The 17,250-nt window shown below is 39.9% G+C and overlaps 1 protein-coding gene across 2 annotated transcripts in view; it reads right to left on the reverse strand.

Moving 5' to 3' along the window:
* LOC6524245 (1-phosphatidylinositol 4,5-bisphosphate phosphodiesterase) overlaps window positions 1–17,250 on the reverse strand; it is a 44,425-nt gene that overhangs the window by 17,613 nt on the left and 9,562 nt on the right. For both annotated transcript variants that reach the window (XM_015190079.3, XM_002100072.4), the window contains exon 2: window positions 15,695–15,739. The gene's annotated coding sequence lies outside the window, so the exon portion shown is untranslated. The remainder of the gene's footprint in view (window positions 1–15,694; window positions 15,740–17,250) is intronic.

The raw sequence follows: 17,250 nt of genomic DNA on the forward strand, positions 1-17,250 counted from the left end.
TATGCTTGTCTAACTTGACTTTTGGTTTTTTTTTTTCTGGTGATATATAAAATAATAATAAAAAAAGATAATTTATTGCGTTGAAAACAATATTACGCATTTATATAGATTAACCTGTTAAGCAACATGAATAATATGGTAGTTACAGCTATGCGTTTTTGTTGATGCTGGAAATGAAAACATTACAATAGTAATGGCACATTCATTGTTTACAAAATAGTATATTTATTATCTGTGTGTCATATTTGCCAATAATTTATATATAAATAGCTTTTGTTTTTATGATTGTGTCTTCTTAATGCCCTATAAAGCTTTAGACATTTTTCAATGCTTATTTTTTTCTTGTATTGAAGTTTACCAGCCGTTGTCATTGCTTTTTGTTGTTTGTTGCTTCGTGGTTATGGTTGTAACAATTGTTGATACAGCTTTTATAGTCGAGTGGCATCTATTTTTATTTTTGCATTTTCATTGCAATATCTGGGTATCTGTAAACATTGTTCAAAATGCGAATTGCAGTTAATAAAATTGCTTTGTAAACGGCAAGGTTGCTCCACAATATTCATTCAGATTTTTACTCTATCGAAAATCTTTTGATATTGCTGTTGCAGTTTTGCTTTTACTAGTGAAAAGTTTACATACTTTTGATAGGTCCTAAGTACCTCGGTACATTTCTATTTACATTGTGTTTTCAATTTAATTTTGCTGTTTTTTATATCCAGCTTTTTCCTACTGAGTTAATAGGTTATCGCTACTGTTTTTTTATACCCGTTACTCGTAGAGTAAAAGGGTATACTAGATTCGTTGAAAAGTATGTAACAGGCAGAAGGAGCGTTTCCGACCATATAAAGTATATATATTCTTGATGAGGATCAATAGCCGAGTCGATCTGGCCATGTCCGTCTGTCCGTCCGCCTGTCCGTCTGTCCGTCCGTATGAACGTCGAGATCTCAGGAACTACAAAAGCTAGAAAGGTGAGATTAAGCATACAGACTCCAGAGACATAGAAGCAGCGCCAGTTTGTCGATTCATGTTGCCACGCCCACTCTAACGCCCACAAACCGCCCAAAACTGACACGCCCACACTTTTGAAAAATGTTTTGATATTTTTTAATTTTTGTATTGGTCTTGTAAATTTCTATCGATTTGCTAAAAAACTTTTTGCCACGCCCACTCTAACGCCCACAAACCGCCCAAAGCTGCCACGCCCACACTTTTGAAAAATGTTTTGATATTTTTTCATTTTTGTACCGCCAAAAACTGTCAGAGTTGAAGACACTCCATCGCACTTGAGTAACGGGTATCAGATAGTCGGGGAACTCGACTATAGCGTTCTCTCTTGTTTTCTTTTCGTTTCCATTGTTGCTGCTTTTGGCCATTATACTTAGGAAATTGAATTTGCCGGCCATAGAATATTTGTGAAATTGGCATTTAAATATTTGATGAGACTAGCAAAGGGAAGTACGCAGCGAATCGCAGGTAGTAAAATATTTGAGTGCCTGCTTTTTTTTTGGTGCTAGCCAAAAGGGAGATGTAAGGCAACCGATTCGAACAGTGAACTACGAACACTGATTGCACGAATGAAATGGGTTCAGTGGGGTGGGGCGGTGTGTGTTGTGGTATGGGGTCAGGGGTCACACAACTTGACCTTGCCGATGGCGCCGGGCATCCATCAAAATTGATGGCACTGCACACTCGCCTCATGCAGTCAGTTGGTCAATCAATCAAGCGCCCCGCTCAATTACATCAATCAAGCGGCAAAGGTAATCCAAAACCGAAAACCAAATGGGTTTTTTTTCTTTTGACTTTCGAGGACCAAAAGTAATTACGTCAAATAAAGAAGTCCTCTATTATTGTGTGCACAAATTGAAAAGGAGACAGAGATGGCCGCACTGCTGTAGACAGAGATGGCTAGAGTGTCTGAAAGTGAGAGGAAAGGATTGGACCGAAAAAAGCATTTCGCATTTAAAACGACAGGAAATATGACAAATAACTTAACAAATTTTTTTTGAGCAGTACTTCACGTATCCTGCGTCATTGCATTTTAAGTAAAGGATGAAGAGGACTTACTTTGTGTTGCGACTAATTTGCAATTGATATGTTTGCTTTTCTGCACAGGAGCTTAGATTGATTTCAATTTCTCTGAACTGAGCACCCCTATTAGTTATTATAATTCGAAAATATAAAAAGACGGTTCACTTTACTTTGAAAGGTTTTGAAATAGTTAATAATTTAATTAATTGTAAGCAAATAAAAGTCGCCATTGACACTAAGCCACTTGTCCGTCATCCATATCATTAACCAAACACACACACAGTCTCGTTTATACACATATTCGTGCGAAGACATACACATGCGTACACAACCAGGTGACCCTGGCGTATACGTGATGTGGGAATATGCAAAGTCCTGGGACAAGAAAACTCGCTTAGGCACGCACCATCCGTCAAGAAGGGAAGGCGACCCCAGAAATCCAAAGGCTGCAGGCGTTGAGGTAGGCGTGGCAGGGGCATCAAAGGGCAAGGGGCGTGGCAGAGGCAAATCAAAACCGAATGATGGGCGGAGCGACAGCACGGGCATCCTTCAAACAAACTGTCAGCAACTGTCAGAAGAAGTTAAACGAAACCGGAATAAAACAAAGCAAAGTGGGTGGTGCGGTGGTGTGGCTCGCCAGGAAAAAAACAACATTGACAGCAGATCGGCCCGAAAACCTTACCGAATTCAACAACAACAACAAACCAAAAAAAAAGGAAACGACAAAAAAATGGATGGGAAAAGGAGGCTCTGTCATATGGCTTACAGCTGTTGGCGGACTTTTGGGGCACGTAGCTCCTCTCTTTTCTGGCGGTGGTTTTATTTTTAGCCCCACAGGCCGTGAAACACTTCGAATTCCCCGAATCAAAACAATACATTATCATGGGGCGGACGCAGCTCGAGAAACCGAATGCCCTTTCCTTTCGGTCCTTTGCTGAAATTGTGCATATTAAATCTGTGACAGTGCGGGAACAAAAACAGTTGCGCCCAAAAAAAAAAAAAAGAAAAGAAAAATGGAAATTGAATGTTCTCCTTGTGCCCAAATTAATGGCACCAGAAATGCCCTTTAAAAAGAATCTACCTTGTAAAGCAATCTTTCATTGGCCTGCCTATTAAAGTCTCTATAGGTTTGCAATTGATAATTGTGAAAATGTTACCCAAATGTAATGGCCTTAAATCGCTGATACAGATCACGATGATACTGATAATTCAATTAGTACATACACTTTTCAGTGGCTTTCACGCTCCGTATGAGGGCATGAAAATATGCAAAGGGCAGCACACAATTTGCGTGTTGTGATTCGACGAAGGTTTGCGAGAACCTTTGGCCTCGTGGTGGTTTCTCGACATGGTAAAGTGGCCCAAAAATGCAAAACCGACGGCCGAGATTGGCCCGCGTTTGTGCAGGTTTCTTTTGGCATTGACAGCGAACCTGTTTCGATGGATGTATTGCTTCAATGGAGCAATGGCGGCGATGGCGGCAATGGAGCACGGGGCATTTCTACTAATTTGTCGATAATTTCGCTGAGCTCGTAAAATGGCCGCTTATGTTTACGGGACACAAAGTGGTCAGAAGGAACGGCAATGCCAATTGGACGTGGGAATTGAGCTGCCTGCGACTAAGTGAGCAGGTCTAATAGACATTTTATCGATTGCCGTGCACAATTATATTTGATGAGCTTTTAATTGAATTGATTTACTTTCACTTTGCCGTATAAATAGCAGGCGGCAAGGTCGGCGGAACCGCAGGACATGCGATGTGCCCTAGATAACCGGATAGATAAGCGCCCCAACCAACAACAGGAGTTGGGTTAATTCGTTGGACAGGACAGGAATAATGGAGCCAAGACAGCAAAATGACTCCAAGCAAAGAAAAGAAAATAGAGCCATTACATTTTCAGTTATTCATGAACAAAATTATTGCGATACATGGGCAGGGATCCGTATTTTATATAGTAATTGAAAAGAAATAAATGGATGTACGTCTTTGGTACGTTGGTAAAACAAGTAAATAAAGTTGAAATACTAGTATCGAAGAATATCAGGATGGCACAAAAGCGCGATCAAGTTACAAATTGGAGCGCCAAATGGCGGGGCAATTGTCAGCGACAGAGTCCAAAAGTTTTGCTCTGGTTTATCATTTAGTCGCACTCGTGTCTCGTGTATCTCTGTTTTGGGCAGGAAGAGTTCGTCTGATTTTGGGGCTCCTGGATGAGTTTTCCTCACTGACTCTTCCAACCAGCGAAATACCCACGGCTGATGGAAATGCCAACAGCAGTCGAGAAGTTTTCCATCATAAAAGTTTCCATCCCATCGCAAAATTGTAATGCTGTGCACGCCGCCTTTGGTTTTTCCAAAAACTTTTCTCTAGCTGCCTGTGATGACTGCATTGGAAAAACAAGTTTGTTTTCATATTTCCCGTTTCCCGTTTCGCATTTTCCCTCTTTGTTTTCGTTTGTTCTTTGTTTGTTCTTTATGTTTGCTGCCCTTTGTGTTTTGCTGTCCCCCTTCCCTGCCATCTATCTGTCCCTTTCGCCAGCGCCTTTTTCTCCCTTTCCCCGTCGCATATAAATATTGTTTTCGTATTTTTTCCTCCACTTTTTTCACCCTTTTCTCCCGACTGCAAGCTTTGGTTGTAAGCTGCGATCATAATGACATTTTAATACTTTTTAAGCGCATTAATTACAGATATACAAAAAAGACCGAAAGAGATGGGAAGAGGCAATTGCATTGACATGGCCCCACCTTCTTAACCCTTGCCATCCCTGTCTCTCATTTTAAGTGGAGTGGATAATATGCGAGGTAATATCATCAAATGAATTGTGAGAGAACGCTCTCGGGAATTTTCCCTTTTCCAACCATCTCTTCCACTTATTTTTCATTTGTCAGAATGCAAATATATACAGCTGCGAAAAAAAAAATAGCACCACTTGCCCAGTAAAACTTTGAATAAGTCTCCTACCTACAATTTTGGGTTTAAAAGGATCTGAAATACCTTTTTAGAAAGGTTAAACAATTCACTTTTTAGGAAATAAAAAAAAATCACAATTGTTCTATGAATTCTTAACTTATTTAAGGAACTTTATGAAAAATGACAAAAAAGGGCGAAAAAAATAATAGCACCACTTCATAAAAAATGCTTTAAACATAAAATATAAACTTAACAGTAACAAATTCATTAATAACAAGTGATTGTATATTAAAACTACGCCGATCCCATTAATTTAGTGTTTGGTAGTGTATCCTTTATTAGAAATAACAGCTGCGCAACGCTTTGGCATGGAGTCAACCAGGTCCTGGCACCGTTTTGGGGTTATATTGCTCCAGGACTCCTTAATCACGGTCCATAGGCTTTCATTATTAGTTGGCTTAAAAGCTGCAACTGCCTTTTTAATATTCGACCAAAGGTTTTCAATGGGATTGAGGTCTGGCGACTGCGCAGGCCACTCCAGAACATGAACTGATCTATTTTGGAACCATTCCTTGGCTTTCCTACTGGTATGCTTGGGGTCATTGTCTTGTTGGAAGACCTATTTTAGCGGCATATCATATTCAGCAAAGGGTATCATAACCGTTTCCAAAATATCCACATACACATGCTGATCCATTATGGTTTTATCCAATGTATTGGTCCAACTCCATAGTAAGAAAAACATGCCCATACCATTACACTGGATCCGCCGTGTTTAATTGCTTCTACTGTGTCGTTTGGCTTATATTCGGTGTTCCTAGGGCGCCTTACATTCGATCAAGATCCATTGCCACCAAAAAAAACCAGCTTGCTCTCATCTGACAATAAAAAGTTCGTCCATCTTTCGCATGGCCAATTTAAATGTTCCTTGACGAACTTAATGCGCTTGGGTATGTGTCTCCCATTTAAAAAAAGGACCTTTCCTTGGACTACAGCCTTTTAAACTATGTTCCCTTAGACATGTGTGAACTGTTTGCACTGTTGCGGATATGTTGAGATCCTTTTTCAGTTCGGTAGGAGCTTTAAATGGATCCTTCTTGCTCTCGGGCACTAGCCTTTTGAAGAGGTGGGTGCCCAATGATTGTTTTTTCCCACGTTTTTCGGGATTCTCGTTGTAGGTGATTACATTTCCTATAATTTTGTTTGAGCATTGAAGGATTTGGCCAATATTTCTAAAAGATTTTCCTTCAGAAATGAGTTTTTTGATCAAGTCACGTTTTTCTTCAGTGCAGTGCTTTCCACGTCCCATTTTAATGATTTTTTAAAGGAAATTTTTTAAAAATCATTTTCGAAATAATAGATTAAGTGTCAAGTTTAATAACCACATGCTTTTTACCAAAGCAATCCTTCGATAATTATTGATTATTTGAAAAAATCGATAGTGGTGCTATTTTTTTTTTCGCCTCATTTTAGACCTTGCCGCCCAAAAAAAATTATAAAAAATTAAGGTATAAACAATTCAAATTTTTTTTTTAATTTTTGAATGGGAAAAATATCTAGCATTATGCGAAAAATCAGTATTTGGTTCTATCGGTACCTCAACCTTAATTTATTTGATCAATAACAAAAAAAGGTATGGTGGTGCTATTATTTTTTTCGCAACTGTATATGTACATACTCGCATATATTTTCCTGTTTATTCAATTTGTAAGCTTTATTGTCAACGTCGTTAGTACTCGTTGCTTATTCATTTTCCGATTCCCATGCAAAAGGGACTCTTATTTAATACCTTTTGCAGTACATTACATTACGAAAGCCCCTTATAACCAGCCGCCCATTGAGGTAGTGAGAGGGTTTTTCCTCAGCATTGGGAACAAATTCCTTTGTGTTGTGTGCAAAATACTATATGATTAACTCCTACAAAAGTCGGTCTCTATTAGGGTCACAGTCATGGGTGCATTGCTAAATTACTTCTTTGCCAGTGAGAGTGAAGAAAAATAAAAACCTCTTCTTGCCTTTAATACAAGTAACTAGTTCGCTGTTAGCAATAAGCTCATCTAAATGTTCTGAAAATCTATGGAAACAACGCAGCTGCTGTGGGCGAAATTGAAACGTGTCAATGCCATAAATTCGGGCCAATCCATGAAGTACCAGCTACTCCAATTGCACTAATTAACTGAGTGGAAATGGTGGAAATGAAAGGGATGGGTGACTAGTGTACAGCCCTTGCAATCGGCAGACAGGCAACCTTCACCTGAATGGACAAACAGTGACGCCATTGCGACATCCGACACCAGAACCACTTTGCAATCGAGAGTCTGTCCACAGACCTACACTGAGAAATGGCATGCAATCTTATGGCATTCCATCTTTAAGGACAATCATACATACATATGTATGAACTTTGAACTTCTTTTATTGATATTTTTCTCCCAGTGCATCGGCCATGCCGCCCCCATCGTAAGCACCCACTTTGATTAGCCGTGTGTTGTTGAGTGCATCCCAGTTGCGTTCAGGTGGTCGTGGTGCATTACGTATACGTAATCAGCTTAGCCGCTGTCGCCTAATCAAATAATCATTTCTTGCTCCTGACTGTTCCATGTGCTCCTCGTGCTCATCGACCTTCGACGAGGGAAAACCAAATCGAAGCGAAGCGGAATACAATTCCTAGTCCTGGTAATTACACATAGTCCAGGGATCGGACAGCCTGTGACAATTGAGCGATTCGTGGCAGCGTGTGCTTGAAAAGCTGCGCAATGAGAGCTCATTATGCAGGTGCTAACCGGATAACACAGGGTCATCTTGTATGCATATGGTTAAGTTGTTCAAATGGTTTTGCTAAAGCATTTCGCTATATGGAGGTAAGTCCAGTTCATGGTGATGATAATATCAAGTTGATTATCTATAACACGACTGTTTCTACCCAACACTCAATTTAAAAAACTTGAAATAAAGCAAGCGACTCCATTATAAATCATCATCAACATACGACTTCCAGTCAGTATTCAACTAGGCTTCACACGATTTTGATCGAAATTCCAAAATTTTATTACGAAAAGGTTTTTTAGAAAGAATGGAAGCTGATAGCAGTAACTCGACCGAAGAGCTTTCCGACGTCGTGGTTACAACTCGACAGTTGCTATTGAAGTGGAATGCAGAATTAAGAGCAAAGGGATTGACACGCGAAGAGGACGAACAGGAGCAGAAAGTCGGCAACGTGGGCTCGAGAGTCCTTAAATGTGTGCTCAAAATAGTCGAAAATCGCCTGTTGGAGGACCAACATAAATATGCCGAATTGCAAGAGAAGGCCCTGGAAACGCGTGATCGAATTCTTGAGCACCAAAAATGCATCGAGAAGGTAAAGGGGAAGTTGATGATGATTTGCTCCATGTCCGAGGAGGCCAAGAGCTGGATGGACGACGAGGAGAGCGAAGAGAGTAGTCCTTCCCCATCCCATCACCATGTTCTTAGGAATTAAATGAAAAGCATTTATTTCACCAGCAATTTGTATCGTTTCAACTGAAAGTTTTCCGGGCAGTTTTCAAAGGATAATACACGCTTTAAACTGTGCATCTTTGACATTTTGCTGGCGATTTCTCCATCTGACCGAGGCGTCCTGCCTTCCACAGAGCTATCGCTGTTTTATTTTCCCAGAAATTCGCTCCCGTTTGTCGGTCGCATTGTTCTGGGAATTCGATTGCAGTCACTTTGGCCAACTTGTTTGTTTGAATGCCTATTTATAGTCTGTCATTTGAATGGCATTCCGGGCGGGCGGTTGCCTACGCATCATTTAAACGATATGGGAGTCTATTAGGGATGGGGTTCCATATGTATATGTATATGTATATGTATATGTATATGTATATGTATATGTATATGTATATGTATATGTATATGTATATGTATATGTATATGTATATGTATATGTATATGTATATGTATATGTATATGTATATGTATATGTATATGTATATGTATATGTATATGTATATGTATATGTATATGTATATGTATATGTATATGTATATGTATATGTATATGTATATGTATATGGTATTATATGGTATGTATCGTAAACACATTCCCCGTTACACTTGCGGACATTTTGTTTAGTTAGTCGATATCTAGCTGCGTGTATGTGCGCATTACATAATAATTTATTTTCGCATACAATTCGCTTGATTTTGTTTTTCCTGAATACTCGACTATAAACGTACATGTGGCTCTGTGTGTTTTGATTTATTTACATTGATTGCGAGGCCATCATCCAGCATCATCCATTGCACAAGGGAAAAACAAGAGCATCTCTAAAACGATCTCTGATTAAACGAACAGAAAAAAAAAAAAAAGAAACCAAATCAAAAGCTTAAGGCATCCGCATTGTGCGAATCGCATCTGGAAATCGGCTTTCTCTTTAATTTGGAGAGGCAGTTTAGTAATTTTACACTTTAGTGGAATCGAAATTAATTTGATTTATTTATTAGCTGTCTGTTATTTGTTTATAAACAATAAAAGCCGAAAGAATGCGCATTTGAGGTTCATGAACATTTTCGCAGAGCCCAAAGCGAAGCGAAAGCCAGCACCACCAACAATTATTTTTATGGCAAATATTTATCTAACAGCATTTTGGGGCGATGGGTGGTTTTCGCTTTTTGGTTTTTCGGTGTTGTGTTGTATTGGGGCTGTCAAAGGCAAACAAAGGCATCGAAGGTTGTTAATGCTAAAATTTTAATGTGCGTTAATTACCCGCAGACGGCAAAAAAAAAAAAAGGTGGGTGGAAATGGGTGCAAAAGGGGCTAAGAGGTCAGAGGGCACCTGCATTTGCTCTTCTGATTTTAGACACTTCTTTATCGTTGATTTTGTGTATTTTTCATATAAACACTATTATCTAAGGCGGAACTAATCTCTTACTTATCGAATTGATAATGAAATTTAAATTATTTAAAGGTACGGTATTGTTCATTATCCAATTACTGGAAGTGCAAATCATCTGTGGCAAGTTTACTCAATTATTATTGTCACACTGAAATGTACTATTTGAAGTCTGTTTATTCAATAATTTGGGTTCCTTATACTTTATGTTAACATTCTATTGTTCTTTTGCTAATCAAATCTGTGACTCAAACGGTTTTCAGGGTAACATATAATTGGCCTCCGAACTTTATTATTCCCGGAATTTCCAATTATCTCTGATTCCACAAGTTCAAGGCTGTCATATTCAAATGACACCTGCGTACACCATTTTGGATTCCCAAAACATATTTTATATAGTTTTAAACAAAGTAAGTGCTCTGATAAGTTCTGTTTAAATTTTGAGGTTTTGGAAATGGAAAAAGCTTATGGTCATCAGAGAATGTTTGACAATGAATCGCAACCGGAAAAATCGCATAATGTAATCAAAATTCTAAAGCCATATGCTGAAACCGACAGCTATTGAGCTAATAGAAATTTAAATCCAATTTCCCAGTTTATATACAATGTAGTAGTGTATATAAAACGAGAGAGATGTAGATGTTTTTGGTTCCATAGCACACACAAATCTCGTTTAAGTTCATTTGCTCCGATCGGAAGGCATTCTACGCATTTTGTTTATTATTTTGATAAAGTGATGTTGGTGCTAATGCTCCTCAGCCTGCCATTGTTATGGTTAATTTATTTTTACCTTTTCGCTGCCTTTTAGGATTTCCAAGGCGACCATCAAAAGGTTAAGCTCATCAAATTACACGCGCAGCGGTGATGGTGATGTTATTAAGGATGAAATTCAGTGAACTTAATTGCGAATCACGGAGCATGCTAAGAACTAAAGAAAAAATATTAAATATTAAGGTCCAATACTTTACAAGTGATTGTTCAGCAGCTCAATTAGTTCCAGTCAAGTATTGAGAAAAGGCTCATTGAATCGATATTGAACCGAAGTAAGTTCTCCGTCCTTTGAGCATTTCGAATTGATGATTGTTTTGTGGGAACTTTAAAGAAATTACACGCGCAGCGATGATGGTGATGTTATTAAGGATGAAATTCAGTGAACTTAATTGCGAATCACGGAGCATGCTAAGAACTAAAAAAAATTTAATATTTATATATATGTACATCAAGTCAAGAGATTAAAGACCCATCATTTGTAACGTTTTTAAACTATGCACAGATTTTTGGTACGTGTCTGTAGTCTGTAGGTTGGATAGCAAACCCCAGTTAGAGTGGACATTTTCACAGTTTCGTTTATTTATTTTCTTTTTCACAAGTTTTCACAGCTGGCAGAGCAGGAGAAGGAAAGACCAAAGAGGGAAACGTGAAGTAAATATAATCAAATTTGGAGTTAATGAGCGACCCGGAAATCATTTTCAGCACCATCAACAGGGAAAAACCAAAACAGAACCATAACTGTAGCATAAATTCAGGGAAGAGCTCGAGAGGAATTCCAGGCGATTTTTTCCGTCATCTGTTTTTCGCTTCCAGCAGGACAACAAACTTTCCGTGGAAAAAGTCGGGAAACCCGGAGAAATTGACAAACATGAAGCAGAGTCCGGCGAAGAAAGGGAGGTCGGTCGCTGCCAAACAAAAAAAGCAGAAAAAGCTTCCAAATATTTTGTCTCGGTCAATATTGAGTTAAAAATGAATACCAAGCCTCTCCCCTTAATAGCCAGCACAATTGTGTTAGCTTCGTTGATTGCCAAAAAAAAAAAAGTGTGTATATAAAAAAAAAACAGAAGCTGAGAGGAGCGAAAAAGTTCCCACAAAACAATCATCAAATCGAAATGCTCAAAGGACGGAGAACTTACTTCGGTTCAATATCGATTCAATGACCCTTTTCTCAATACTTGGCTGGAACTAATTGAGCTGCTGAACAATCACTTGTAAAGTATTGGACCTTAATATTTAATATTAACATATATGGTTGCGTACTTTCAGACACCTACACCTATGTATGCGAAATGTATACAAAGTCGATGAAGCCAGCAATCCCACTCTATAAGCTCTAAGCTGTTAACCGATACCATAATTTGCTTCTCAAAACGCCATTCAATGGTGACATGTAAAGGGATTGAACGGAACTGTGGGGAAACCAATGACAAATAATTAATTGCGCACACTTTGACGGGACGGGAGGTCCTCTAAAAGGCCCACTGTCTATCGTTTCATTCGCCTGCCTATCAGTCAGTTCAGTTCCCGTCCTGCGTGTATCCATTTATAAACAGCACACAAATATGTGTGATGTGCAAGAGGCTTAGTGGAGATGAAGATGGGCATGGAGCCCCTCTTAGGCACCGCCACCAATTATCTTGGGCGTATTGTGTAAATAATGTGTTAGACATGGTTACACATTCATGTGCCGGCCATAGACACATCGTTGGCATCGTCATCTCCGTCTCTGTCTCCGGATGATGACCCCCGATCCCCAGGACGCCCCAGGAAACCTCCCAAGAAACCCCCAAAAACCCCGAGCTGCCGTACGATTTTGATTGCACTTGACGCTCTAATTGAATACCGAGACAGAAGTGAATATGTCCCACCTCCTTGATGGGGCCGTTGACATTGATCCATTCCGATTAGAAGTTGAATGTTGAATTCGGATGCCGTCGATGCCTTGTTGGTAATTGCCATTAAATCGAGGGATAAAAAGCCAAAACAAAAAAAAAAAAAGGCTACAATGTGTCACACAGTGCGACGAACGAAGTACCTAACGTACAACAAGAAAATATAAGTATAAATATAATATAATAAATCATTTGGCAATTTAACGACTGTTTGTCCATGGCAACACGTTTGAATTCATCGAAAATCCCCTCAAAAAACAGAGCAGATGAAAAAGTCCAATAATTTGATTTCCGAGAACCTGACGGCACTTCTTCGTTGCTTTTTTTTTTGTGAGTGTAAAGAGAAGCCAAGTGGTGTCCTTCTCCTCACGGACTGACTTGTGTACCATGCATGTGACGGCAGCTCAGCAGGATATTTTGTAAATCATTAGTCAACAAAATGGTGGTAACGGTGTGTGTGTGCGTGTTTCTGCTTGTGTGTGGCTTTCCTCCCAAGTAAGTGTGTGTGTGAGTGACGCCATTATTCTCCCCCTGCCCTCTTCAGACCCCCGCCAGCCCTGGGATCATGATTTTATATTCCACATTCCTGGGCCTGATGAGATGCGCCGCCTGCGCAAGATTGCCCCGAGTTTCGCTGCTTTGAGTGCAGTCTTTGCCACCGATGTCATCAGCATTACGAAGGGCGGGTTTCGGGTGGTTTTGGGCAGCGATTGAGGTGCCAAATGCCACACAAGTCCAGCCAAGTAATACGTTAGCTTCGACAGAAGAAGAAATCCAAGATTTAGCCAATAACGTAAATTCCCTTATTGCATCAACAACTTGTCTCCTCTTTCATATGTATATAAAATACTTGCAGAGATGTAACTTAAATTGTTAGAAATGCAGTGATGAAATCATTATAATTTGAGATGCAACTTTTATAAATGGTATGCGAACTGGAAAAGTAGTTTGTTCTTGTGCAAAAGAAAAGCAATATATGTATGAGTGCACAAACATGATATGCACAAAATATGAGTGCACATGGCGAGAGTTCAGTCAGTGGGAAAGCCTTGCCAAAGGCATGAAAATGGTAAAAAGTTTGGGGAGAATGAAAAAGTTCGGGGAAGAGCTGGTAGGTCAAGGGCTGGGTGACGCGGCTAATGACGCCAACATTAGGCGAGCGTCTAATGTATGTGCACGTAGCCATGTCCATTCCACACACTGTCTCACTTTCTCGACGCCCTGCTACCACTTTCTCCTGCTGTCTCTCGTCGCCGTCTCCGTCTCTATCTCTATCTCTGTCCTTCTCGCACACTTGTGTGCGTACGCATGAAAGTCAAGGCAGACAACGTCAGATGCTAGACCATTGCATTACATAAGCGACGCAAAACTGTATGCTACACTTTTTGATGGCCACCCATCCATCTGTCTGAGTGTGCGTGTGTGTGCGAATGTCTGTGTGTTATTTCTGGCCATGATAACCACTGAGGAAAATTGGGTGCGTGAAGGGGAGGGGAAAAGGACAGCGGTTGAGGGTCGACAACGATACACACGGCACGCCACTCAAAAGCCATAAGCCCAGCAAATTAACATGCCCAAATTATGACAAAAGGAAAACGAGGCTAAAACAAAGACCCCAAAAACTAAGGTTTCATAAGGTGGGGGCGGGGGTATTTTTCCAGGGCGGGGCACTTCTGCTGTAGAGCGGAAAAGCCAAAAGTGAGATTAGAAAACTTTTCTGGTAATAACATTCTCCGTATACGCTGCCAAAGTTATTCCATCTTAATAGAGATGGCACACTATCATTACTAAATAATACATTCTATAAATCATTGTCTTGAGTATTATAGCTGCAGGAAATATATAACATTACGAGGCATGAACGTTTAGTCAATATAAATGAATCAAAGAATGTTTGGCCCAAAAATAAAAGTCGAATTTCGCTACTTAGCTTTATCTTGTGAAATTTGTTAAATTGAAAAGTATTGATCTCTTTTAAGAGTACCTCAGTCTTACTGTAAAATTAATGAAATCATGGACTAACATTAAAATCTATTTAAACCCCTTTCCATTCCCTTCCTTTTCTTTCCTTGAAACGTAGCGTTGTCCGCAGTTTTGAGGTTAAGGGAGTTTCAAGTGCAGATTAAGTGCATCAAGTGCATACGCCACGTAAACCGAAGCTGAAAATGAAACTAAAACAGACTCGCCAAACAAGCCGCACGACATTTAACTGTCATAATCAGGAATGCGGACACGGTAGCCAACAAAACATCAACTGGAACATAATGGGCAAGTTTTGGCCAAAGTGGGGGATAAAGTAAAGGACCAGAACACCCTTAAAACAAAAAAAAAGTACAGGAAACCGCAGTAGTCATAGTTTAATATCCATTCAACATGCTCGTGTTGTTGCTTCTGCTTTACACTGTGAAAAATATACTTTGGCACAAAATTAATGTACATCAAGGGTAAAGCATCTGCTTTCTGAAAAGGTAAACATTACCCCTACTGTTTGCTTATATTTATTTCGAAAAGCAGTGGGAAAGTTTGTTTACCACATTCACCGCAATCGATCACGAATTTTTCAGTTGCATGCAATGTTATAAAATTGAAGCTCGCCTAAGCGATCTATTGCGGTCTTAAATGGGGAAAGTCAAAATGAACAATCGCAAACAATTAACACCGATTTTTCCTCAGTGCTCACTTGGTAAGTCGGGGAAAATTCCCAAAGTGATTATATTAATACAACATGAGCCACAAGTGTGTTGCATACATGGAGGCGTGCCGACTCGAATCCATGACAAAACTTTCGTATGCGTGTGTATCTCTAACTGTATCTGTGTGCGTGTGCCTGTGCGTGTGGGTGTCTGTGATTGTGTGTAGCAATGCGTGTGCGGCATACATGGCGTATGAAACATACATACATAAACCAACGGCGTTGGCTCCAACCAACTCCAATAATAATAAAATAATAAAAACCAAAACAAACTTTTCACCATGCTCAAAAGTTGTCGGGGTTTTTCGGCAAAGGAAACCCCGGCTAAAGACCAAGAAACCACCCAAACTACTAGTAGTGGGCTATCGTCTAAACTTTACAACCGCGATTGCGATGGCCCGTTTACTGTTTTTCTTCTGAGGCGAAAGTTCGGTAAATAGTAATCATGGTTGTATAAATTGGGTAATATCATAGTTTTACATTTTACACCAAAAAGGCTAAATAAATAGTGATATTAAACTTACCGCAACATTTAGTTTGGTTTGATGGGAGCACGGCAATGCAATGAACTGCAAAGAGAAAATAAATAATATGTATTAAAATCGGTTTAAAATGGTTTGCAGGAAGTGGACATACATATACTCTCCCACGTATTTCGAGTCCCTCAGCCTCTTCAGTTTTGGCCTTAATTTTCCAAATCAAACAAAATAAAGAAAAGGAAAAGAGAAGATAAGAAATAAAAGGAAAAGTAGAGCCAAGCCGTGCATCCACACGAGCATTACACTTGCTTGTGTGTGTGTGTTAGTGAAGGTCATCCATGTTGCATCGCCAATGATGCCACCCACCCACACCCACACTCACACACTAAGACGGAAGATTTCTTTTGAAGATTTTATTTTCCTGCCGTATTTGTAATAAAAAAAAAAAAACACTAAGACGGAAAAAACGGAAAAATCTCACATACACACATGCGGAGCGGTGTCTAATTAACTAAATTTCCATTTCTCCGCACAAGTTTTCAATGCACTGCAAAAACACACTACAAATTATGTTTTTGGAAAGGTTTCGAAATATTGTTACATTTTAGACAGTTGCCATTGGCAGTGTACTAATCCAAGTGCCGCGTATTTGCTTTTGGTGTACGCTGTATGTCTTCTGCTCCAGCTGCCGGAACCTCATCCTTACCGCCCCTTTCCACCCCCCTTGGCCAGCCACCAAACCCAGCCAGTGCCTTGCCCTTGCCTTGCAACATCCAAAAAGAGCGAAAAAAAAAAATGAAAATGAAAGAAGAAGCGGCTGAAACTCAGCTGGCGTTCCCTGCTCGCTGTTTATCTCGCTCGCTGTGCACATTAACCTCTTTGTTAATCATTTACAAACAAATGCAAATAAAATAAAATACAGCAGCCCAGGTGAGGCGAAGCGAAGGTAAAGTTAACGAAGGCAGCAACAAACAGCGATGACGACGACGCCGCCGACGACGGCTTTGCAAATAAAAAAGCTGGCAAATGAGCAGCGAAATTGCAAAAAGGGCAGGCCGTAATAGACGGAGGGGGGGATTGGGGAAATTCCGGGGGGGTTACGGCCTGGGATAAGCTCTCGAGCTTTACGGCTCTCGAGCTTTACACAAAATACGGGCGGCAGACAGAGAGTGCCACGCCCACGCACGATTTCGCTTAAATACACAAAAAGAAAATGCAAAACAAACATTTACCACAGTAAATTCCGTTGGCAAACAATATTTCCAAAAAGAGTATAACGCATATTTTTCGCTTTTAATTTTATTTCTGCGTGCCTTCCAAAACTGATAACCATGCGATGTTTTTTTCGCGGTGTAGATTTCCGCCGTTTTCCTGGACATTCAAAACATGATTCCACATCTGAAAAATTCATCTTGATGCGCTGAATAATTCAGCGAAACTTTTGTGACTCTTTTCACTGCAAATTGCATTTTGGTCTGGTCAAAAACCAGAGCTCCTGTGTTGACTTTTCTGAAAACTTTTAATCAATGGTGGCCAGGGCAGCGGCATGAGCTGGTGGAAAGGGTGGTGGTTTTTCACAGCGTTCCAATTTCCCAGCTGCT

The sequence above is a fragment of the Drosophila yakuba genome, chromosome X, assembly GCF_016746365.2.
Source record: "Drosophila yakuba strain Tai18E2 chromosome X, Prin_Dyak_Tai18E2_2.1, whole genome shotgun sequence".
Classification (NCBI taxonomy): Eukaryota; Metazoa; Arthropoda; class Insecta; order Diptera; family Drosophilidae; genus Drosophila; species Drosophila yakuba.